General features: G+C 39.9%; 2 long non-coding RNA genes across 2 annotated transcripts in view; both read left to right on the plus strand.

Annotated features, from left to right (window-relative positions):
- LOC135097104 (uncharacterized) overlaps positions 1 to 988 on the plus strand; it is a 29731-nt gene extending 28743 nt beyond the window's left edge. The window contains exon 4 of the long non-coding RNA XR_010265376.1: positions 581 to 988. This is a non-coding gene — a long non-coding RNA (uncharacterized LOC135097104). The remainder of the gene's footprint in view (positions 1 to 580) is intronic.
- Positions 989 to 1958: 970 nt separating this feature from the next.
- The window catches only part of LOC135097106 (uncharacterized), a 125355-nt gene continuing 100879 nt past the window's right edge, over positions 1959 to 26434 (plus strand). The window contains exon 1 of the long non-coding RNA XR_010265378.1: positions 1959 to 2985. This is a non-coding gene — a long non-coding RNA (uncharacterized LOC135097106). The remainder of the gene's footprint in view (positions 2986 to 26434) is intronic.

Here is a 26434-nt window from a genome sequence, read left to right on the forward strand (position 1 = left end):
GAATAAAAGAAAACTGTTGCAAAGGCTACACCCAACACACACACGCACACACACACACACACACACACACACACACACACACACACACACACACACACACACAAACAAGAAAATAGACTTAAAGGAATAAAAGAAAACTGTTGCAAAGGCTACACCCCGAAATGTTATTTCGTAGGTCCCGTGTTCAGAAACGACTACTTTCAAATGCCACAGAGATTAGTCGGGCTCCCAAGAATGTAGAAATTATGTTAATCTGTCATTAGAACCATAAAAAGAAAAAAAAAACATCCTCAGAAGCCCGTATAGCTTCAAGTAAAGCAGTGTGAATGTACTGGAGGTCCAGCGCCCGCGTGTTTCAAAATATGGACCCTGATCTGAGTGACGGTGCAGAACAAACACTTAAGCCAAACCATATGATGTAAAACAGAGTAAATATATCCAATAGAATTATCTTCCTGGTGGTTCTTGATCTGTCGTGGTGAAAACCGGCGTGCCTTCCTGCCATCACCTCCCTCCCCACACACAATCCCTCCGTTTGGCGACACGCACGCAATCTAATGAAGTCTTCGCTCGTCGTCAGTCGCCAGAGCCCCGCAATCCCCCGCTCGCTGCTGAAGGACGGCCTCTCGCAGCCCCGAGCCCCGTCACCCGCTGGAAGATCAAAAGTCAGACACGAGTGAGCGGCGCTGAGCCTCCGCCACTCACAGCCAAATTTAAAGAAGGATAAAGCACCACCAGTGGAGAGCTGCCGTCGCTCAACAACCGCTCCACCTCCACCTCCACCTCCGCTTCCACCACCACCACCAACCCTCCGCCATCACCACCCAGCTCATCAATCCCTCCTACTTCACCACCACGGCCAGCCTTTCGCCTCCTCCATCACCACCACAACTGCCACCACTAATACCAGCCTTCCACCATCGCCACCGCCACCACTACCACCACCGCCTAGCTCATCCAGCTCCCAGCAGCACAACACGAAACAAAGGCATCTACTTCATGTATTTTTGATGAGTTAAGTAAATATTTACGTCAAATATGTTGGCATTAAAAATTATATATATATATATATATATATATATATATATATATATATATATATATATATATATATATATATATATATATATATATATATATATATATATATATATATATACACATGCTGCACAAAAACGTAAAATTAATGAAATTTTGAAAATGTCAGAATTTTACCATTTCGTTGCCATGAATGTGAAAGCTTTTTTTTTTTTTTCCCGAGAGAAAGTGTAGATTACCTTTAAATGTTTCATAAAGCGTGCATTGTTATATTTCGTAAATGTATAAACGAAGTGACACATGCAAACAAATTCAAAAGAAAAGTACTCGTACACGAGCAGGGGAAAAAAAAAAAAAGGAAAAAAGTAGTTTCACACACACACACACACACCCACACCAGAAGAATTACGCCATGAATCATAAAATCTAGTGCCTCTTCGTGTCGTCCCGGGAAGTCATTAAAGCTGATGAAGTTCATTGTTGACTCACTGCACCTCTCAGCCTCGCCTCGCCTCGCTGCGGGAAGGGCAGGGTGAACCATTCCTGCCCTGCGCTGCCCCGGGACTGCCTAGCGGCGGCATCTTTTCCTCAGCGGTCCCTTCCCTAATTCATAATGTTGATAGTAAAGGAGAGGGGAAATGTGCGTATGGTGGAATTCAGGAAGGGATGGGTAGTGATACAATGATACGTAGGGTAGGGTTATGAAAGAGATTGGTAGTGATGTTTGCTACTCTTTTACTAATTCATAATGCTAATAGTATAAGAGGGACACGTGTTTAATTAGGGTGGAGTTTAGTGATAGCGATGACATCCAAGTGTGAGTGGCATGAGCGTCTCCTGTCAGGGCGTTCAAGGTCGATGCGGAGACTGGCAGGGTGAGGCATTATTTAGAACGCGCTATCGAAAGGGCAGTTTGAAGCCTCACCTCACTGTAACTCCACTCCTCGTCCTTCTGTTCTTTCAGTCATTCTCTGCTGTCTTAACCTTCTCTCCCTGCCTCGCCAGACATCGCCAGTAAACAGGTGGTAATGTAGCTTGAGGCAAAGGGCTTACATTAAGCTCTCGTCAAGAAGAGGGTGAAAATTGACTAACAGGAGGAGGATAGCGAGGTGAAGTTCCTTTCGGTCAGTGTTTGAGCCAAGAATCGCGTCTGCAGTTGATAATGGTTCACGATACTTTTTCTTGTCAGGGTTCTGGGTCGTCTCCTTGCTCTTGTTGATCAGTAACATTTTTCCGGTGTAACAAAACAATACTGAATCCCGAAGGTTTATAAGGCATGGCAATCCTGAACCGAAAATCGGCACCACGCATGATTCTTCTGGGCTCGGCGGCACAGCCAGGCGTATGACGCAGTGTGAGTTCTGCCGGGCTGATTCTTCCCTATACGGGCTTCCCTTGGCGCTCCTCGTTCTATAATACTCAAATCGTTTCTTACCGCGTCTTAAAAGATTATATTTGTGGTATTATATATCAGTTAGTAGCCTCTTGATGGCTGTGATCCAGCGCGACACGTTGGTACGCTGCGCGGCGCTAACAGGTCACGGAGAGAGTTGACGCTTAGTGGCACTGAGCGAGTGACGGGTGATTGTGTGCGCGGCTCGCCACTTCCCCCGCCCGAGGAAGTTCAGAGGACCGACTTGTAGACTTGTAACTATGTAGCTTCGCCCTTATAGTTTTTTAAAAAAGTTAATGCAGTGCAGTTGATTACTACTGAAATAGTACTCCATGTTTTTACCGAGATTAGTGTGGCGGGGAATGTTGCAGAGTTGATACATGAATGGGAGTTTTAGTACAAGCGAACATTAGTTTGGCGACAACCACCTGTGAGTGTCTTGTGATCGCGTAGTGCTGCCTCCAGGTGCTGGCAGGCCCCTGTGGTGATGGGGGCCGCGCTGCACATACTGCTGCTCATCGCTCACGCAGCCCTCGCCGCCGCCACCAAGGCAGGTGAGTACAGCACAGGTGAACGCAGGGCGGCTCTCGGCCCGGGCTGCTACTGGCGGGCGAGGCTGACACGCACTGCCTCTCCTGTGGGATTATATTTGTAACTGTAATTGTCACACCTAATTTACTGAGTAGATAACAATTGCAAAGATATTGGCGTTTTTTTTTTCTACTCATTTTTCATTTTTTTCTTCAAATTTTGATGTTTGTTGGAAGCACCTCGGCAAACAAAACTATTTTTCTTTTATATTTTCAAAAGCTAACAGCCAGCCTATGCGCTTTCAATTAATCTGTTTGACGTTTCTGTTGTAAATCACCAGTTTATCTCTGCCTCCTCCTCCTCCTCCTCCTCCTCTACCTTCCCTCCAGAGCTAGCGATTTGCAACTGAAAAATGAAAGTAGATTAAAAACAAAAGGAAAAATGAACTAAAATGATGATTGTAAGGTATCATTAAGAGGGATTTGTGATGGAAATGGTAGGCACGGTAATGTAAAGGTCAATATCAATGCATAGTTACATATTGATTTATCGTAGTTGACCTCCCAAGTGAGACAGACAGGTGTAGTTTCGTAATGGTGCCGCCACTGTAGGGAAGACGTGGTATACTTTGTTAATCTTTTATTGTGATGCAGCACTTCGGCCACGTCACGTCATATTAGTTATTATTGGGCTGCGTCTGTCTGTCCGCAGTTAGTTACTCAGTTATCACAATACTCACCTTAGTTATTAGTTGGTGGGTCGCGTCTGTCAGTCTAGCAGCAGTGATTTACCGACACATCTATCACAATAGTCACTTTCGTTATTACTCACTGGGTTGTCTCTCTCAGTCTACCAGGAGTTACTGAGTTACCACGATGCGGGCTTCATGTAGACATTAATTATTTTACGTTTACATGCGTTATTTCAGTTTGCCTTAGTTGCACGTTTGTGTGTGTGTGTGTGTGGTGTGTTTGTGTGTTAGACTTTTGAAATAGCTCAAAGGAAAGCAAGTGTTAAGCGTTTTTACAGAGATACAGTGTCCTGAGTTGGTTACACAATCACCACGGTCTCGCCTGTTCATGCTTCCACCATTGTGCGTGTGTTAGACTGTATTGGAATTATAGAACTAGCACATAAGAAAATGTTGAGTTTCTGGAACACGCGAGTACCTATGATTTCTGGAACTGTTTCTTGTTGCAATCCTTAGTCTCGCTTGTTCTTACCTCCAGGAAATTGTTGAAGCAGAAGATATTGAAGTAACCTTGAAACCTGGAAGCTAAAAAGGCTAACACTTTTTTAGATGCACTGAAAATGCTCTGTATTTTTAAGCAGACTGGAAAATGTTACGTTTTTTTTTTTGAGAAAAAAAATCCCAACTCTTTTTGGCAAGACTGAAAAAGGGCCAGCATTTTTTGACACAATATTTAAGTGAGTGGTTACTAAGTCTTGCTTCATGTGTGTGTGTGTGTGTGTGTGTGTGTGTGTGTGTGTGTGTGTGTGTGTGTGTGTGTGTGTGTGTGTGTGTGTGTGTGTAATCCTACATCGTATCTCTATTTTTAATAGACAGTAGTGGAAATGAGTGAGGTTTTCAGGGGTATTTATCAAGGACAGCGCATCATCAATGAGAAGACACGCATGAAAACCCGACCTGAGTCTGGTCTTTGATAAAGGTTCTGGTGAGAAAACAAGCAAAGCAAAATAACTTTTAACACATCTAAACATATTACAAAGGTTACAAGGGTGATTTTTTTTCTCAACCAATGAACTTTATTCTTAAACCTTTCGTCTTATTCTTGCAATTAACAGGCTCAAGTCGAAGTTACTGTAGTTTTCAAAGGTTATTAATGATTTTAGGGATAGAGTATTAATGACCATGCATCTTCAATGGGAAAACACGCATGAAAACCCGACCAATTATCTGTGTGGCCTTTGATAATAGTTCTGATGAGAGAACAAAGCGTTTAAGAACGCGAGCCATTAAGCGCTCTCCCTTGTTATAAGCTCTTTGTGTGCTGGCACACTGCAATGAATGAAGTACAGCGAATGTAGCAAGGTAGATTTTACAAGCGAAAATGTGAGGTTTGTTTTATTTTGAGTTGCTTGCAGTGCCTATGGTTAACCCTGAGGAAGATGCTATAATCTCATGGAGTTATTTAGTTTAACCACTACGCTGTGTAATGAATGAAATGTAACAAATATAGCTAAACTTTTTTTTTTACAAACTGAGATGCGAACTTTGTTTTATTTTGAGTTAATTTTTTTTTTATGTAGGAGGGACACCGGCCAAGGGCAACAAAACTGTAATAAAGAAAAAGGCCTACTGAAGTGCCGATCTCCGAACAGAATCAAAAGCGGTAGTCAAAAATTACAGGATAAGTGTCTTGAAGCCTCCCTCTTGAAAGATCTCAAGTCATAGGAAGGAGAAAATACTGAAGCAGGAAGGGGGCTCCAGAGTTTACCTACAGTTAATTCAAAGGAAGATGCTATGATTTCATGGTTATTTAGTTTAATAAATACGCGGTGTAATAAATTAAATATAGCAAATGTAGCATGTTGTTTTTACAGACGAAGATGTTAAGGGTTGCTTACATTTAAGTAACGGAGTCCCAAAAATTAAGCTATAGAAACGTGGTATAACTTTTAGAGGTAACTTAGCTCAATCATTACACGGGGCAATAATGTAGCAAAATATTTTTAGAGAAAAGATATGATTCTTTCTATTCAAAGTTAGTTGTAGTGTCTATAACTAACCAATAGAAAGATGATATAATTTGAAGAGGTAATTTAGTTCAGTCAATACACGGTCTCAAGTTAGTTCCGTGAGGGTGCTGGCAGACTGCTCTGAATTGTGGTAGAGACTTGCAGAAGGAAAAGGAAGGAAAGGTAGCAAGAAATCGAAAAAAAAAAAGATATCAAACAGCTTTCCAATATACAGGCGTTTATTTCTTAAGGTGATTACTTTCTTAATCGTTACTGTGCTGTCACGTTTGTTCTTACCTGCTTGTGTGTGTGTGTGTGTGTGTGTGTGTTTCGTAGGTTATGATATTATAATACCAGTGCCGTTATGTATATTTAACTCTTAGAAAAAAAAAAAAGTTCCTAAACGGTTATAAGCATTTCTTTAAGCAATTTCCCTCGAGAGAAAAATATGGCAACCGCTTTCCTACATGCAAGTAAAGGCATAACTTCTAGAATTAATATCCGTCATAATCATTAACCTATCTCACTATCTCTCAATTCTTACCTTCTTGTGTGTGTGTGTTAGCAGACTATAGTACTTCCAGTGTAACGTGCATTGCCTCCCTCACTCACTCTCTCGCTAGGGATACAAAAGGCACCTCATGCTGGGAAAACACAACGTATGATCGCCAGTTCCCTTGTGTTGGGGCTTAACAGGAGGTTGTTCCTTACCATTAGCGACCGTGCCAGGGAAATGACCGCGACGTTACGAGGTGCAAACTTTGTGAAGAATGCTGCCGCTACTTTTTCCTCTCTTCCTACCTGGGATAAACTTTGCGGGTGTGAAAGGAAATCTGAAAAAAAACGGTGCTGGGTTTGCGGGTGGAGGGAAGGAAAGAGGAGGTGTGGTGTGGTGGGTAAAAAGTGCAATGTTGAAGGAAGGAAAGTTATGTGTTCGAGTTGAAGGGAAAGAAGTGGAAATGAAGTTAACGAAGTGGGGAAGAAAGTGAGAGTGAGAGTGAGAAAGAAAGAAAGAGGAAAAAAGAAGGAGAGAAGAGAAGTCCGGATTTGTGCTGAGTGAATCTGAAATTAATTAAGTTACGCAAAGGCTAGTAATAACACACACACACACACACACACACACACACACACACACACACACACACACACACATACATGCGCGCACAGGTAGATAGATAAATACATTGATAGATTGACACCACACCGTACCACACACACACACACACACACACACACACACACACACACACACACACACACACACACACACACACACACACACACACACACACACCTATACATTACCTCATAAATACACACATACACATCAAACTCAAACGTATTAGTCATACACGCACGATATAAATTTAGCCAACAAACTACGCAGGGCCATGCAAGGCGTACACTGCACAACACAACACCACACTTCATTACACAGCTGGGAGGTGCGTGTGTGTGTAGTAATGCATACTTTTATTTACTTTCTTGTTGTCCTCGTTATTTTTCTCCAGCTATTGTTGTTGTTCGGCTCCTGTCTTTTCTTCGTCCTCATCCTTTTTTGATCCTGTTATTGATCTTGTTCTTCTTTTTCTCTTCTTTTCAACTACTACTACTACTACTACTACTACTACTACTACTACTACTACTACTACTACTACTACTATGAAATAATGTGTAAAAATTGTATCACACTTAAAATTTGCCATTATCTACGTCTAGAGTGGACATGTTACTAAACCACCACCACCACCACTACCACCACCACCACCACCACCACCACCACCACCACCACCACCACCACCACCACATACACACGCACTTCATAGACTCCGCCTCGTGAAAAGTGCGCTATGTTTTGATGATAATTTTTCCCCCGTGAGGTATTTGCGTGAAAGGGAGCAGCGGCGCGGCGTGTGTAATATGATCGATGGCAAATTGAAGAGTCTAGGGTGTGGGAGATAAAAAAATAGTGTTGGCAGGGAGTTAATTTTGACGTGAGCCTCGGGGCGGACGGGGCCGGGCGAGTGCTGCTTATGATGTTAGTGCTGTCACGGGGCGGGGAGTGCTGGGCTTGCCTTGCTTGGGGGAATGGGGGAGGGGGGGGGTGAAACACTCTATGGTTATATGTACCGTACCGTACTTTGATAAACACACTATGGGTAGACTGTTATACTTTGTTACTCGTGTGATTTTGCTGCTGGTTGTTGTTCGAGAGTGGATGTGTTGTTCTTTGTGTTCTTTGTTGGTGGTTTTTGTGTTTTGATTTATTTTTATGCAGTATTTGTGTATTTCCGGGATGTAAACTATATTTGTAATAGTGAAATGTTAAAGGCTGCTGCCGTGGATTTTAACTTAAAGTATGGAAAATGAAAATATGCCTTTAAAACTCTGACATTATATATAAAATGGATACGTGCTATGTATATTTTCGGTGTTCCTGATGGTAAAGTGTTGGTGAATGCCTCCATAGACTTAACAATGTATGGAAAGTACCAGTGTGCAAACTTAAGTGATATTTTTGAAGGATAAGTGTGTTATTGAATGTTCAGAGGATGTTACAGATGGATGTTCTTTGAAATATAGAAAATGTTAACGTGCCTTGAATCATAAACTGAAATACTGTTGTTCTTGGTGTATAAAGTGAAGGATGCTGCTTTTAATGCTGAAAAACAGAACGTTGAATATTGTAATGGCTAAAATTTCAAATAATACTCAGTAGAAAGTGTAAATGTGAAGAGAATCTCAGCAGAAAATGACTAGATACTGTGGAGGAAATTGTGGTGATTCGGTGAAGAAAAAGTCATGTATAAAACTGAAAACTAAACACAAGTGAATAGCAGAATAAAAAGACTACAAAGGGAAAATTAGATTGGAGAAGGAAAGTGCAGTAGAAAAGTAAAATTAGATCTCGAAAAGAGGAAAACGTAGGTAAACGGATGTAAAGGGAGAAAGAAAGAATGATACAATTTAACTCCACGAAAAGAAGGTCGGTTAAAAAAAAACCTAGACTTGAAAGTAAAAAAGAAGAAAATAGAATTCCAGTGAAAAAGACTAAAAAATGGAAACATGCCGGAGTAAAAAGCGACTAAAAAAAAAAAAATAATAATAAGCAAGACATTTCTATTCCCAAAAGAGAGAGAGGAAAAAAAAGTTGATAATCAGGAGATGGAAAGAGAAAATGGAATCCGACGAAAAAAAAAATGCTTCTAAGGAAAAAAAAAAAAAGGAGAGGTAGAAGACCAGACATCAAGGAAGAAAACTTACTAGACACAGATAAAAAAAAAAAAACGCAATTCCAGAAAAGAAATTTCCGAAGAAAAAAAAAGGTGAGGTTTCGAAAAAAAAATAATAACCATGATAAGGAAAGAAAAGAAGGAAAAAAAAACGAAATACTGTTAAAAAAAAAGTCACTGTAAAGGCAGAATGAGAAAAAAAGAACGAGATTATTTTATTACTGGGAAAAGATGATAAGAAAAAAAAGCAACAAAGAAGAAACCAAATCCTGTTAAAGAAAACATGAAAGAAGGAAAAAAAGAAGGAAAGAAAAAAAAGAAGCGAAATTCCAGCAAAAGGAAAGTCAAAAGGGTGAAAAAAGGCTCTGAAGGGGAAAATAAAGAAAGTAAATTAGGACTACATCAAAACACGAGATAGATAAGCGACGAGGGAAAAAAATAAGGAAACGAAATTACAGGATAAAAAAAGACGCGAAAAGGGAAAAGATCGAAAAAATAAATTACCTACGAGAGGAAAGAAAGAAAAGAAAAAAATAACAACAGAAAAACACGAAACAAAATTGAAAGAAAAGTTACTCGTTAAAGGAAAAAAAAAAAAAGAAAAAAGTACATACAAGTTTCTAATGACAGAAAAACAAGAAAATGTACGGCAGGCAAAATTACATAATGATGAAAAAAAGTTCAGAGATGAAAAGAAAAAAAAACGTTAGGGTAAGATCTTAAGAAAAGCAACAGCAAATAATGAAGAGTGATAAGAAGAAAAGACTGGAAAATTTAACGATCAGGTGAAATCGTGTGATAGGAAAAGAAAACCACATATGGAGAAAGAAATCGTACCTGATAACGAGAGAGAGAGAGAGAGAGAGAGAGAGAGAGAGAGAGAGAGAGAGAGAGAGAGAGAGAGAGAGAGAGACAAAAAAGACTAGAAGAAACCGACTTGGTAAAAGGAAAAAGAAAAAAGTGACATTGGAAAACGAGATCTCGGGAAAAAAAACAAAAGGTAAGCTAGTAATAAAAAAAATAAATAAATAAATAAATAAAAGGGAAAAAAACTAGAGGTGAGAGACGGGAATCACATGTCGAAAAAAAAACGGATATAACAAGAACACAAAGAAAAAAGTGGGAAAAAGGAAACGGAATAAAAAAAGAAACAGGAAAAAAAGTCAAGAATAAGACTAGAAGAAAGAGGAGTAAAAAAAAAGAAAAGAGGAGGAAAAAGGAGAAAAGAAAGAAAATAGAAAAGAAAAGAAAAAGAGAGGAAGAAAGAACAAAAAGAGACAAGAAAGAATTGAGAACTAGACGAGAGAGAGAGAGAGAGAGAGAGAGAGAGAGAGAGAGAGAGAGAGAGAGAGAGAGAGAGAGAGAGAGAGAGAGGAGCAACAAGAAAAACGTGACAAGAAGAAAGGGACATAAGAAAACAACAACAACAACAACAACAATAGCAACAAAAGTGTCAAGGAAACGAGACATCGAAAAAGAAAACGGAGAAAGAAGCGGCAGCAGATAACCACACGAGCTGAAGAAAACGTAACAAGTAAATGGGGAGACTCGGCTAGACTTAGCGAGGCTTGGCGGAGTAAGGAGGGATAATGTGCCTCGATATTGGAAGGCAGTGATTGGCAGCGAGATTATTGGTGACTGAAAATTTCATAGAGTAAAGAACTTGGCGGCAAGTATATTAAGTGCGAGAGAATAAGCTGACACGAATACCACCTTTGTGAGAGGAGGGGAGTGAGAGAGGAGGAGGGTATGACACTAAAGAGAGTAAGAAAAAAAATCAGGTGAAGAAAAAGGTTAAAATTCTAAAGAGGTGAAGAAAAAAAAGTGGAAATTCTTAAAAAAAATCAGGAAAGATGAAGGAAAAAGGAAAGAGTGAGAGATAAAAAGAGAGGGAGAAACAAAAGAAGAAAAAAGGGAGAACACGAGAAGACTGAAAAGATCAAACGATAAAAAGGAAGAAAAGAAGAAAAAAAGAGAGAGAGAGAGAGAGAGAGAGAGAGAGAGAGAGAGAGAGAGAGAGAGAGAGAGAGAGAAGCCCCGTATGATATGATGTGATTGTGTGACGCCGCTCAGTGTTGGGTGCTGTGTCGTACTGATCAATATCAACACGAGCTCTTCTTTACGTGAATACTGTGCGTCAGTGAGGTGAGGGGCGTAACACTGCATAGAGAAGGCTTGTGCTTGCTTCCTTTACGCGAATACTGGCTTAGTGAGTGTCAAGGGTGTAAGATGGTGAGGTACAGGAATTGATGGTGCTTACGGGATCTGCTTGGCTTGATTGTGAGAGATTTTATGTTTGTTGTGCAGCTTTCTGGTTTTGTGTTTTTTTTTTCCCTTGAGTTGCGACAATAATCTCTTAAACTCGTGTCTTAAGTTTGGTATTGTGTCCGTAATCTCTTCCTTCTGAGATGCACGAGTGTCATAATCGAGTTTTCGTGTTTCTGTTTGTCTTTTCCTCCTCCTATTTGTTGCTGAATCTCGACAGTTGATAATTGGATTCGAAATTGTCTTTTTGGATGTGGTACTTTGCTTTCTCTCTCTCTCTCTCTCTCTCTCTCTCTCTCTCTCTCTCTCTCTCTCTCTCTCTCTCTCTCTCTCTCTCTCTCTCTCTCTCTCTCTCTCTCAACGAAGCTTATATATTTTTTTGTTTGTCTTTTTTTGGCTCCTGTAGGGTGAAGTGTTTCGCTGCCTTGTTTAAATTTCTTTCAGCGGGTTCACATAAAAGCTATGTTTTTTTTTACTGATGTTTTATGGTTCTATTAACAGGAGAAAAGTGTCTGAGTAATTCTAGACCATGAATAAGAAACTAAACCGATAATTCGCTTGATCGGTTTCTTTAAAACAGTCATTATGAGTGAACAAAATTACAAAATAGTGAGTCAGCCAGAAAAAGCTTTTGGTACTTTTTAAGTTAGTTTTATTGTTCAAGTGATACAAAGAAAGCTAAAAAAATTAACACCATTAATTGTAAAGATAATCATGGCTATTAATTCGTATAGTTTCAAATCCAATCCTTTTGAGAGAACGGCTACAAAAATACAGGTCTTTGTCATGCATGAGGCAGCCAGTGCAGAGCAAATTAGCAACAGAATGATGCATAATTGAATGAGCAAATAGCGAGTTTTTAAAAGAAAGTAGAGAAGTAAGTGGACGAACATGGAGCAGGTAAACACAACATTTATGAAGGTAAATACAAGTAAAGGAAAGACGCACGGAATATGTGGAGGTGAATAATGAAAGTAATGCACGACGGCTGAGTTAGGAATGGCATAGTAGGAGTAATTTACGTCTCTGAGGGAGGACTGTGAATGGAGATTAAGTAGTTGAGTGAATGGGCAAGGGAAAACTAATTAGGGGGTTAAGGAAAGTTGTGTGCTTAGTATTTAAGTAACGCTTTATTTCCTGCTTGTTTATTTATTTGTTTGTTTATTTAGTTTGTGTCTACGTATGTTATATTGACATTTATACCAATATGTTTTGTTTTTTCTTTCTTTTAATGTCTCTTTTCTTTCTCATTTTTACTTTATTTCTTTTCTTTTGTTTATTTTGTGTATTTACTTTTTCAGTCGTAGAAGAAACTGATCCTTGGCTTCGAAAAATTAAAAACAGCACTTGTACCTTCCTATAACATTACACTACAACACTTAAACCAGCAAGACTGTAAGAGTGTGACGACTTTCTGAGTGAGGATCATCCTTCCTGATGCCTCGTAGTGCTCCATCGCGGCCCTCAACCTCCCTCCAGCTCTCATAGCCCCGGAATCCCGAACGATCCCTTAAGTCTTAGGTCCATATTCTGAAACACTTCTGCCTGCACGTCGACTACTTTCAGAAGGCTTTATTTGAAGTGAAGCGTGTCTCTAAGGGTATCTTTATGGTTCTAGTGACAGATTAACAAGAATTTTGCATTACTGAATGGAGAAACACACTTGAGAACCCGACAAATTGTTTTCAAAAGGGTGTAGTTAAAGTGACGCGGGTTTTTAAAAGATGTTTTTTAAAGGTTTTGCTGATAGGTGAACAAAATATTCATGTTATTAACTCGGGAAACACACTTGAAAACCCGGTAATTATTTTCAAAAGTTAGTAATTGAAGTGACGCGGATATTTGAAGATGTTTTTTCAAGGTTTTAGTGATAGATGAACAAGATTTTTACATTATTGACATCGGAAACACTTTTGAGAACCCTGCTAATGACCTCTCTTACCTTTGAAAACAGTCACGTTGAGAGAGCAGTATTTCTGAACACGGGTGATGGCCCTGGTAGGTACATCGCGTCTCTTTCTCCCTCCAGCCGTGAAAGCCTTGGGAGTTTGAACGATCCTCTAATCGCCTCCTACGGTGAGATTTAATCCGGGAGTTTACGAGTTCGCGTGGCCGATCCTCCCTCCAATCCCGGTCTTGTCTGTCTTATGTTGTAATTAAAGACTCGAAATTATGATGTGGTGTTAAGTGTTTTCGCAGGTAATATATTTAGTGTTTATTGGATAGAGGTGTAAGTTATTAATAATGTAAGGTTCTAAATTAATGCTGCTTTTTTTTTATTCAAGTTTTCTTACCTGACTCCTCTCTCTCTCTCTCTCTCTCTCTCTCTCTCTCTCTCTCTCTCTCTCTCTCTCTCTCTCTCTCTCTCTCTCTCTCTCTCTCTCTCTCTCTCTCTTTGTTTTTTCCTTCCTCTCCTATTATCTCCCTCTTTTCCTCTCCCTCCCCTCCTCTTCTCTCCTCTTCTCTCTCTCTTTGCTTCTACTTTATCCAACCCTCCAAGTTTCTTCTTCCTCTTCCTCCCCTCTTCTTTTCTTCTCCCTTTTCCTCACATCTTTCCTCTTCCCATCCAGTTCCCCTCTTTCTCCTCACCCAGCTATCCAAATTTCTTCTGTCTCCTGTTTCGCTTTCCTGTTATTGTTTTTCTCCCTTCTCCTCTCCCTTCCCCTCACGTTCTCTCACTCCCCTCTCACCTTTCCCCCTTCCCTCCTTATCGCTCTCCTATCTTCCCTTTTATCTTCCCCTTCCTCTGTTCCTCTTTTCATCCTATCTTTTTTTCCCATTTACTCCTTACTACGTCTCTCTCTCTCTCTCTCTCTCTCTCTCTCTCTCTCTCTCTCTCTCTCTCTCTCTCTCTCTCTCTCTCTCTCTCTCTCTCTCTCTCTCTCTCTCTCTCTCTCTCTCTCTCTCTCTCTACCCTAGTCATTTACCATCATCGGTCTTTTTTTTTCCTACCTCCCTCACTTTCTCTGTTTTTTCCCTTCTCTTCTTTCACTCCTTCATCCCCATCGTGTATTGATCGGTGACACGTGCCATGCAGTACGTGAATAGTGAATGAAAATGGGGAAGGTACGTGTGTGTGTGTGTGTGTGTGTGTGTGTGTGTGTGTGTGTGTGTGTAGGGGGAGGGGTGAGTGTAGTTATGTAGTTAGTGGTGATGGTGATGGTGATTGGATATGAATAATGAAGAGTATTGTAAGAGATTGTGTGTGTGTGTGTCTGTGTGTGTGTGTGTGTGTGTGTGTGTGTGTGTGTGTGTGTGTGAGTGAGCTTGCAACTGAAGAAGGATTACCAGAGCATTGCGGGAAGGGCGCTGAATGGTGAGAGAGAGAGAGAGAGAGAGAGAGAGAGAGAGAGAGAGAGAGAGAGAGAGAGAGAGTGTGTGTGTAGGGGCAGTAGCATATGTCCTCATCTCTCTCTCTCTCTCTCTCTCTCTCTCTCTCTCTCTCTCTCTCTCTCTCTCTCTCTCTCTCTCTCTCTCTCTCTCTCTCTGGGAAGTGTTGTAGAGACGTTATTGGAAAACTGTATCTACACCTTGTTTACCTTTGTTGTTCGTTCTGTTAGTGAAGGGAACATGGAAGGACGTGGGATTTGTCGTTGGTATCAATGAAAGATAAAAAAAAAAAAGAAAATATAAAGTAAATAAATGAAGTGTAGATAACGCATGTTGCCGATAAGAGAAATTGTAATGAAGAAAATATGAACAAAGGAAGAAAAAATAGAAAGCTTGTGTGTATGTGTTGTAGATAAAATAAATAGAAAAAAATAGAAAAAAATTGAGTAAATGAACAAGAAATACGAAGAAAAAAAAACTTGTATATCTTAGAAGTAACGGAAATAACGATACAAATGAAAATAAATAAAAAAATAAATGAATAAAAAGTAGAGGAAAGCTTGTCATATATGTTGTCGTCGATAAGATAAATAATAAAAGAGAAACACTTGTATTTTCTGTTGTTGTCTGTTTGTTTGTTTGTTTGTGTTTGTCTGTCTCACTTTTTGTATGCTTTGCTCTATCGCCTTTTTATTTATTTATAGAAAAGAAAACTTGTATATTTATGTGGGTTTGTTTACGAGTCTCTCTCTCTCTCTCTCTCTCTCTCTCTCTCTCTCTCTCTCTCTCTCTCTCTCTCTCTCTCTCTCTCTCTCTCTCTCTCTCTCTCTCTGTGTGTGTGTGTGTGTGTGTGTGTGTGTGTGTGTGTGTGTGTGTGTGTGTGTGTGTGTGTGTGTGTGTGTGTGTGTGTGTGTGTGTGTGTGTGTGTGTGTGTGTTTCTTTACGTCTGTCTGTTTTTCTATGTCTGTCTGTCTCGTGTTAACGCGGAATTTGTTTTTTTATCATCTATTTCTTGCAGTTATCAGTATTTGTTTGTCCGTCTGTCGGTTTGTCTCGCTGTTTCCAGAAGTCGGTCTAGTGTGTAACTTTCTGCATCACAATGTTTTTTATTGATCTGGTGCTGTTGCTGTTATTATTATTATTATTATTATTATTATTATTATTATTATTATTATTATTATTATTATATTTAGTTTTCAATGTTCATTCTTGCATTCCACATTCATCATAAAAAAAAGGTTTTACACAAATCTGATCGCTATTGTTTCTTTCATTTAGCTTCTTTCATATGACAACAACAACAACAGTAGCAACAACATCAACAACAACAAAAACAACAAATGGAAAAACTAGACAAACGTGTTATTAGAAACGTGAAATTGTTGTAACTTATTTTACTGGTAGGATTTTTTGTTGTGCTTTTTTCTCTCACTTGCCCTTCATATTTTTTTTCCTTTTATCCAGAAGGTAATCACTTTCACATGAAACAACAACAACAACGATATGAATTTGTTTGAAGTGTTTTTGTTGGGAGGAATACTGACGGTGCTTAAGTTTTTTTCTTCCTCTTCTTTTCTTCCTTTAAGAGATGTGGAATTGAATTGTTTTTGTCTGGAGAAATCTAGAATGTTGGTTAAGTTTTACGTCCCTTTCCTTCCTTTTGTTATTATTATTACTATTATTGTTGTTGTTGTTGTTGTTGTTGTTGTTGTTGTTGTTGTTGTTGTTATAAGTAATAGGAGTAGTAATCGTCGTCGTCGTCGTAGCAATAGTAATAGTCGTATTATTATTATTTTTATTATTATTAGTTGTAGAAGTCGAAGTAGTAGTAGTAGTAGTAGTAGTAGTAGTAGTAGTAGTAGTAGTAGCTTTTTTAGGGACAAGGTTCAATGATAACGTTTCACACACGTGGACATAATTATTTACATTTACTTATTTATTTATTTATTTACCTATCTTTTATGTGTTTACCGTGCCTTCACTGGAAGCCGCGGGTGTGATCAGTGTAATTCATGGCAAATGCTTCGTTAATGAAGGTGAATTTGTACAAGTCCTGCGTTTAATCGAATTTGGGATTGGGTCATTATCGTCTCTCGTCTAATTAACCTGCGCATTACGTGGATCCACCAGGTAAATAATATTCGCACTGATCACACCTGCCTATCTGCCTTGTGTCCTTCGTAACCCTGCCCTGTTCCTAAAACCTGAATCTGAATTTCTCCTCACCCTTGTTTTCCCTTAAATTTTCTTCTCCACCAAGGGCTAAGGACTAAGAGTGTGTGTGTGTGTGTGTGTGTGTGTGTGTGTGTGTGTGTGTGTGTGTGTGTGCTGCTTTTTGTCTGGGCCGCCTCGTGTTTGATTGCCAGCCTGTTATATAGAAATAGATAGAATAGTCTCCCCTTGTAATTATTTTGAACTGTTTTCTTTTATCTTGTTTTCATGTGGTGCTTTCATCTGTTTCCTTTGTTACTCTCACCTTCTCCCTGATCTCTTCCTACTTTTTTTCCTTTATTTATCTTTGTTTTGTACTGAATATTTCTTGCCTTCATCTGGTGACCTCCCTGCCTTTTGAGACCGTCACCTCCTTAAATCTCCCTCTATCTTCTCTCGTCACCCTTCTCTTCCTTTTCTTTTCCACTGCCCTAACTTGCCACTAAACCCTACCTCGCTTTTTCCTATTTGTGTCTTTCCTTACTATTTTTCCACAGCCTGCATTATTTATCCTTGTCTCACTTTGTTTTCCTTTGTTTCTCCCTGTTTCCTTTGCAGACTTCCTATGTAATCTTCCTTGATTCCTCTTGTCTATGTACCTTGTAAATTTCCTGCTCTTGTTTTCCTTTCCCTGGTTTCCTCTTTTCTCCTTTGTAAACTTCATAACGTATCTCCCTTATTTCCTCTTGTTTCCCTTTGTTTATCTTTCAACCCTCATGCACTGTCCTCTTTGCCAACCCTTATCTCCCCCTCCCCTTGTAACTCGCTTGTTCACCTTGCAGTCTGCGCCTTACCCTCCCCTCTCCCCTCTTAACACCGTCCCTATCTCCTTATCTACCCTTGTTTTCCCGTTATTTCCATTTATCTTGCCTTATTGTATTAATTTCTTTTCCTTGCTTGTAATTTTAATGGCCTGTTTCCCTTGTTTATCCCTTGTTTCCCCTTACACTGTTGTCTCGTCTTCCTTCCCTACCCTTTGCAACCTTGTTATTTTTGTGCCTTTTTCTTACCCCCTTTTAACATTGCTTCCCCTGTTTCCCCTTGCCATTTGCCTTGTTTTCCTTGTTACCTGGTGTCCTTTTCCCTCGTGTTTCCCTTGTCTTCCTCTTGAACCGTTCTATCTCTCCCCTTTTAACATTGCTGTCTCTGTTTCCCCTTCCATATTCCACTTATTTCTTTTGTAACATTGCTGTCCTTTTGACCTTCCTTTGGTTATTAGCCTTTTATCATTTCCTATCCTGATTCCTCATGTTTATTTTGTCTCGTCTTCTTTTCCCTTTTTCATGTAACCCTGGTGGCCTCCTCTTCTCTCGTCGCCTCTTGTCTTCTCTTGTCTTGCAAATCATGTGGCCCTGTTCCTATTACCTCTATTGTCTCTGTTGTCCTTCTCTTCCTTCATCTTTTTCTTTTTCAGTTCTCGTCTCACATTTTCCTTTGTATTGTAAGAGTTCTGTCCTCACCCTTCGTCTTTCCTGTTTTCCCTGTATGCCTTATGACTCTTCTCGTCACCCCTCGCCTCTTCCTTGTCTTCCCTGTAACTCTGGTATCCCTGCCGACCTCCTATAGTTCTCTTGTCTTTGTCTGTATTGAAGATAAACAATAGGATCCAGAATTGTTGAGTGCAGTAATTATGATGCAGTATAATGCTTCCTGCTGCCCCTAATTCCTCGCTATTATTATTTGTGTAGGAGACAGACAAACAGATAAAGACTCGGGTATTGTTCTTTGACATTATTCTGTTCTACTATAACATTTCGTATTATTTAAATATGTTCGGTTTTTTTTTTTATTTCTATGGAAGTGAAATAGAAGAATCTAGCTTTGGTATCTCACATTATTTCCATCTAGTCCAACATTTCGTATCTCTTACTACCACCACCACCATCACCACCACCACCACCACCACCACCACCACGTACTGAATATAATAAAATCAAGAACTATTTTCATACATTTTGATCTAAATATACCTCACTTCACTTGACTTCACTTCCCCATCACTCCTGCTTACGGTCATCAGGGAGATGGAGGAGTGTCTTAAAAGATCTGACGCGGGGGAATGAAATGAGTTTGTTTGTGTGTCTGTTTGTCTTTCTTCATTATATTCTCATTGATTAATCTTTCCTTTTTGTTCCTTTTTCTTTTCAGTACCGATTATGTATCTGCTCTCCTCTGTCTGTGTGTATCTGTCTGTCTGTCTGTCTGTCTAATTGTCTTTCACTATTATTCTTATTGGTTTTGTTTTCTTATTTTCTTTATTGATTATGTGTGTCTATTCCTCTCTGTGTGTATTTTTGTCTTTATTTCTATTTATTTATTTTTTTTGTCACGATTCCTGTCTGTTTTCAATCCCATTAACGTTTTCTTTCATTTTTTTTTCATTATTTGTACTTCGTTATTTATTCATAGTTATTTTTATTAAGATATGTACTTCTTTGCTTGAATTTCTCTCTCTCTCTCTCTCTCTCTCTCTCTCTCTCTCTCTCTCTCTCTCTCTCTCTCTCTCTCTCTCTCTCTCTCTCTCTCTCTCTCTCTCTCTCTCTCTCTCTCTCTCTCTCTCTCTCTCTCTCTCTCTCTCTTCTATCGATGACAGGTGAGGTAACTTTGCCTCCGTGCTCCTCGCCCACACCTTCCCCTGCAATACTTGATGTGCTCTTGTCTCGTACCTGCCTCCTTCGTCTCTTGTTTCCCTCTTTTCCTGGAGCGTATCTACCTGTGTGTGTGTGTGTGTGTGTGTGTGTGTGTGTGTGTGTGTGTGTGTGTGTGTGTGTGTGTGTGTTTGTGTGTGTGTGAGGCTTTTAGATTCTTGTCTATTTGTCTCAGCGTTTCCTCTCTCTCTCTCTCTCTCTCTCTCTCTCTCTCTCTCTCTCTCTCTCTCTCTCTCTCTCTCTCTCTCTCTCTCTCTCTCTCTCTCTCTCTCTCTCTGTGTGTGTGTGTGTGTGTGTGTGTGTGTGTGTGTGTGTGTGTGTGTGTGTGTGTGTGTGTTCTCTTTCCCTTATCTTCAACTTTATTTATCTGCCTATGTCTGACTGTCCCTCTGTCTCCCAATCTCTACACCTATTTGTTTCGATCTGCTTGTATGTATGTATGTATGTATGTATGTATGTATGTATATATGTATGTATGTATGTATGTATGTATGTCTCAGCCTCATTTCACCACAGGATTTTTTTTTCCGATACAAGTATGTGCGTATGTTTGAGCAGCCTTCTTTCATCTCTATTTCGGAGACACACGAAAAAAAAAACGAAAGAAAATATTTATAATGTTAGTCGCAGTCGCTCTCAATATTTTCATTCACGCATTTTGCTTTTAATTATCACATAAATTGAACAACTGCAAGAACAAAAACAACAGCAGCAGCAACAACAACAACAACAACAACAACAACAACAATAACAACAACAACAACAACAACAGTATTCTCATTCTCAGATATGAATAACACTCATATACGCAGTCTCGTGTATTATTCTGTATAAAAGATAACAAAACCACATTTTGGTGCTCTCTTCATGTCTTCATGAAATGCATCACTCGATTCATGACACGCATAACACACATCTTCATTCCATTCCTCACACAACACCCTCCTCGCTAATAAACACCAAAATGTAACATGCAGTACCTCATAATGATATGTAAGACTTCATAATACACACATTGATGCATTGCACTTTATTACAGTCATTCATCCTTTCACTCCCACATAAACATTCACTGCATCATGAGGAACACCGTATAACACATGAACAATAATGATAAAGTATAGCAATTTTTAATAATCATGATATTCGTATTCACATCATCATATACTATACTTCAACAAGACATTGGTAATATGCACCTCTTGATACATAATTCGCAAGCACCTTTTTTTTGTTAAGACTTCATAGGATTACGAGTAACAGTGTAAAACATCATACCGATCGTACACAACATGTTCGTCATATACTGCACCTCTCACACTCTCTTCCCTCACAGACACAGGTCGATGCCTAAAGATTTTAGTGCAACATGCAGTACTCTATATAAATCTTCATAGAATATACATCCCACACTTTCCTGCCTCACAAACAAGTCTCGACGCATCACGCACGCCAGGATACAGCACATCACTCACTCCCTGGTCCTCTGAACAGCGTCGAGACAAAGGAAGCTTCATAGAATCGCCTGAAAGCTGGCCGCAGTGTTTTCCCCGAGCCTTGTGCTGTTTCGCGAACCCTGCTTCATATGCTTCGTGTGGCGCGCCGCTCACCACTCGCGATAAAAGGGACATGTAGAAAAACAAAACACACACTTCATAGTGTTGTTTTGCCGATGGTATGACAGCAGTTCACGGGGCTGAGGGAATAGTGTTATCAGTGTGTGTATGTGAATGTGTGTGTTTGTGTGTGTGTAGTGAGGAGTGATAACATAATGCCACATACATCTCTCTCTCTCTCTCTCTCTCTCTCTCTCTCTCTCTCTCTCTCTCTCTCTCTCTCTCTCTCTCTCTCTCTCTCTCTCTCTCTCTCTCTCTCTCGTGGTATTTCGTGATGATGATATTGTGGAGACAGAATGTGTAATGAACGTGATGGTGGCGGAACAGAATGGAGGACTGGAGGGGCAGGCAGTGCTGGTGGTGGTGGTGATAGCGGTGGTGATGATGGTGGTGATGGGAGACTGTTGAAATGGTTATGGTGGTGATGGTGATAATGGTAGTGGTGTGGTTTTGGCGGCGGTGGTGGTGGTGGTGTACGCTTAATGTTAACACTTATATCAACAACGAAACTAATAATAATAATAATAATAATAATAATAATAATAATAATAATAATAATAATAATAATAATAATAATATCCTTGTTGACACTGTTCATGACCACAACATTAAAAACAAAAACAACAGTAATAGTGAACTTTTGAATGGGTGTTTTTGTTACTGGTAGTAGTGGTGGAGGTAGCAGCACCACCACCACCACCATCACTACCAGCGGCGAGGGATTGCCAGTTAGGGTAAAAATTGTTCATTACCGTAATAATGACACCGCGTCGCCTGAGAATGTGTTGTCCCCACAAACACGCGGCCTGGTGGAAGATTCCTGCCGCTTCCTTTTAATAGCTTGGGTAATATTGTTAATAAAGATTCCTGAATATTGTTAATGAAAAAACTCTCTCTAAACCTTTGAAACAGGCTTTGTAATTTCAGGGACGTTCATAGATAGCCTTGTTAAAGATTCCAGCTACCATTTTTTTTTTTAACTTGTTGGCATCAATAACTTTTATTTTTTTATTTGGTAATTGTGTTAATAAAAGATTCATAACCTTTAAACTGACTTTTTAATTTTGGGGACTTGCATATCTCTCTCTCTCTCTCTCTCTCTCTCTCTCTCTCTCTCTCTCTCTCTCTCTCTCTCTCTCTCTCTCTCTCTCTCTCTCTCTCTCTCTCTCTCTCTCGATAAGAAAACTGCATACTATTCTCTCTCTCTCTCTCTCTCTCTCTCTCTCTCTCTCTCTCTCTCTCTCTCTCTCTCTCTCTCTCTCTCTCTCTCTCTCTCTCTCTCTCGATAAGAAAACACTGCATACTATTCTCTCTCTCTCTCTCTCTCTCTCTCTCTCTCTCTCTCTCTCTCTCTCTCTCTCTCTCTCTCTCTCTCTCTCTCTCTCTCTCTCTCTCTCTCTCTCTCTCTCTCTCTCTCTCTCTCTCTCGATAAGAAAACACTGCATACTCTTCTAAAATTAACGAGGCTGACTAATTAACCCTCTTACAACTTGTTACTCTATTTTAATTTAGAATTGAGCGAAACGTAGAGGCTTTTAAGAACTTGCCTTGACATAATTCTTAATAGATTTCAAAAGGGAAGTCATATAGAAATTAATGAAGTAATACAATATTGAACGTAATTAGTTATAAAAAGCTTTACGTGATTAGATGAAAGTACTCGAGATTAAGAGAGAGAGAGAGAGAGAGAGAGAGAGAGAGAGAGAGAGAGAGAGAGAGAGAGAGAGAGAGAGAGAGAGAGAGAGAGAGAGAGAGAGAGAGAAGCGGTAATGGTGTATTTATTTGGTTGCCTTTATGGGTCTACGAGTTTGCTGTTCATCCATTACCTTTTATTAGCGGCGTAGCGTGTGACGATGAGAGGCAAGAAAAATGATGGGGGAGGTTTGCCGCCGCCGCTGCCGTCACCACCACCACCACCACCACCATTACCACCGCTATCTTCACGACTACTAATATTATTGATACTACTACTACTACTACTACTACTACTACTACTACTACTACTACTACTACTACTACTACTACTGGGTCTGCTACCACCACCACCAGCTGCGATGCTACTAGTTACCAGCAATACCACTATCGCCTCCTCCTCCTCCTCCTCCTCCTCCTCCTCCTCCTCCTCCTCCTCCTCCTCTTCCTCCTCCTCCTTACCCCCGGTGTGAACTGCGTAATTCTGTGTGAGGCTCGAGAGAGAGAGAGAGAGAGAGAGAGAGAGAGAGAGAGAGAGAGAGAGAGAGAGAGAGAGAGAGAGAGTCGTATGTGCGTGTGTGTGTGTGTGTGTGTGTGTTGAATCATGTTCAGACTGTGTTTGTTAATGCAGTTGGAATATTATTATTATGAGTGTGTCCACGGATTGTTAGTAAAGTACATAATGCTGTGTTGTGTTTGAAGTTATTATTATTTACTATTATTGTTATTATTTTTATTATTATTATTATTATTATTATTATTATTATTATTATTATAGTTGTTAGTATTGGTGATAGAGTGGTGTTTGGTATTGTTGTTGTTGGTGGTGCTACTGTTGTTGCTGTTGTTGTTGTTGTTGGTGGTGGTGGTGGTGGTGGTGGTGATCATCGACCTATACAGAATCATGTGCGTTGTGTACGTGACAAATATGTAATGGTGTGTACACACGAGAATATGTACACAGGAAGGAAAAGCAAATATTTACTCCTCCTCCTCCTCCTCCTCCTCCTCCTCCTCTTGTCAGTGAAGAAACGTAGCGAACAACATGAGAGAGAGAGAGAGAGAGAGAGAGAGAGAATTGAGGATAGTGATATTGGAGATTGTTACCACTGGAATGAGTAATTGATTGACTGATGGACTGATGGATGAGTGTGTGGCAATTACAGGCTTGTTTCATTCCTCGCTAATTAAGAGACTGGCTGTGTTACCTTTACGCCAATTAGAGGATGTTACCTGAGAGAGAGAGAGAGAGAGAGAGAGAGAGAGAGAGAGAGAGAGAGAGAGAGAGAGAGAGGCAAGCATACAGACAAACAAGTATGCGTATATACGTACAAATAGACAGATAGCTAGATAGATAGACAGATAGACAAATGGGCAGACAAATAAGACAGACAGACAGACAAATCGACAGTAAGACAGATACAAAGAGGAACAAATAAATACAGGAATAAGCAGACAGACGAACAGAGACAGACACACAGATAAACAGACACTAACTTCTCATATATCAGTGAATACTTTACTTATCTGAAAGGGACACGAACCCAGACCCTTCCAGTTAGAGGCAAGAATGTGACCCCAGAGCCAGTGTGTGTGTGTGTGTGTGTGTGTGTTCCCCCTGAGATCGTGATTGCAGATTAAACATTTTTTCTTTATTTTTATTTTTGATTTCATATTTTTTCCCTCTGCAAGATTCCCCTTCTCTTGTTTAATGGAAATAATGGGTTTTATTTTTTTTTTTTTTATTTTCTTTGTTCCCCCGTTCTTTATTTTTTTGTGTGTGCTTTCCTTCCTTTATTTTACTTCTTGGTCTTGTTATCCTTCGTTTTCTTTATTCCATTTTCTTTCTTTATTTTTTTTTTCGTGCTTCCTTCGTGATTTCCTCATATTTACTTTTTCCTTCCTTCTTTTTTCCGATCTTGCTCTCTTTTATTTCAAAGGCTTGTGTTTTTATTTGATTTATTCGTGTTTTTGTTCGAGTTCCTGCGTGATCTCTTCATATTTTTTCTTTTTGTTGTTTTCTTCGTTTTTTTTTTTTGTCTAATGCTTTTGTTGTTTTTATTAAATTTTTTGGTTCAATTATGATTTCTTGATATTTTTCTCTTTTATTTTGTGTATACTCTTACATTTTCTTTTCGTTGTTGCTATTGTTGAATTTCTTGTGTGTTCCTCCTCCTCCTCCTCCTCCTCCTCCTCCTCCTCCTCCTCCTCCTCCTCCTCCTCCTCCTCCTCCTCCTCCTCCTTGTCATACACTTCTTCTTCTTCTTTCTCCGCTACATTATAAACATTTTTCTCTCTCTTATTGTTGTAAACTCGACTCGGCTCATTAAGTTTGCCTTGATAATATTTGGCCACGTGTGTGTGTGTGGGGGGGGGGGGGGCGGACGTGTGTGTATAAAAGAGAAAAACAAATGGATGGACAGGCAGGCATTAATAATTATTGACAGACAAACAGTGAGAAATGTGAGACGGCAGTTGTGTTTGTATGTATTTGTCTGTAAGATGAGCAGGGAGTTGGATACATGAGGGAAAGTGTGTGTGTGTGTTTGTGTGTGTGTGTGTGTGTAGTAGTAGTAGTAGTAGTAGTAAAAAATCGTTGTGAATATATGAAGTTTACCGAGAGAGAGAGAGAGAGAGAGAGAGAGAGAGAGAGAGAGAGAGAGAGAGAGGCATGTAAAGACAGAGAAAACACAAATTTCTCTCTCTCTCTCTCTCTCTCTCTCTCTCTCTCTCTCTCTCTCTCTCTCTCTCTCTCTCTCTCTCTCTCTCTCTCTCTCACCCCATCCTTCCAGTTCATGGCTTTGCTTCTCGTTCGCCTTTCACCAATCTCTAGTTTCTCGTCCTTTTTTCCCTTCACTTTGCAGTTCTGTCCGTCCATCCAATCCGTGCTTCCTCTTTCCTCTCCCTGCGTGTTGCAATAACCTTACTTCTTCAGTGGCCCCAAAACTGCAAATCAAGCATCCTCTTTCCTTCTTTCCTTTCCTCTCTTTGCCTCTCTCCTTTCACCTTCCCTGCACTTTCCTCTCACTCTTCTCGTTTCCTCATCTAAGTACCCCTGTCCCTCCTCGGTGTTATGCTCAATCTACTGTGCTGGTCTTGTGTGCTTCATTGGGAGGAAGGATGGGAGGGTATACTGCTGTAAGTACTAAGTGCATTGCTGTGATGTATGCATTGTTTGTAAGGGGGATTGTGATGTGTGTGAATAGAGTTTTAGGGTTCTGCTTTTACTTTTTAGTGTTGTGTGTGGGGATGCTGTTTGTATGTATGTGTGTGGGAGGGAATGGAGTGTGTGTGTGTGTGTGTGTGTGTGTGTGTGTGTGTGTGCGTGCGTGCGTGCGTGCGTGTGATAGTGCATTGTTGTTCTTGTTGTTTTCCTTCTTCGTCTTCGTGTACTACTACTACTACTACTACTACTACTACTACTACTACTACTACTACTACTACTACTACTACTACTACTACTGCTACCCTCACCACCACCACCATCACTACCACTACCACCATTAAACTATCCCTGGAATCACAAAAATACTCCTGAAAACTCCAGTAATTTGCACTTACGCTTCTTAAATCATCACAAGAATCACTAGAAAATGCTATTTAAAACCTTTACAACTTCCACAAAACTTTTAAAATAAGTGAGGCTGCAAGAAGCCATCAGTCCTATACGTGGCAATCCCTTTTGGTTAAGTTCAAAGTTATTTCTCGAGACAGTTGGTTCAAGGCTATCCACATTCACTAACCGGTGTCTCAGGTTACGTCTCCCAGGGAATCTCA

Source organism: Scylla paramamosain, unplaced genomic scaffold (assembly GCF_035594125.1).
Source record: "Scylla paramamosain isolate STU-SP2022 unplaced genomic scaffold, ASM3559412v1 Contig12, whole genome shotgun sequence".
Classification (NCBI taxonomy): domain Eukaryota; kingdom Metazoa; phylum Arthropoda; class Malacostraca; order Decapoda; family Portunidae; genus Scylla; species Scylla paramamosain.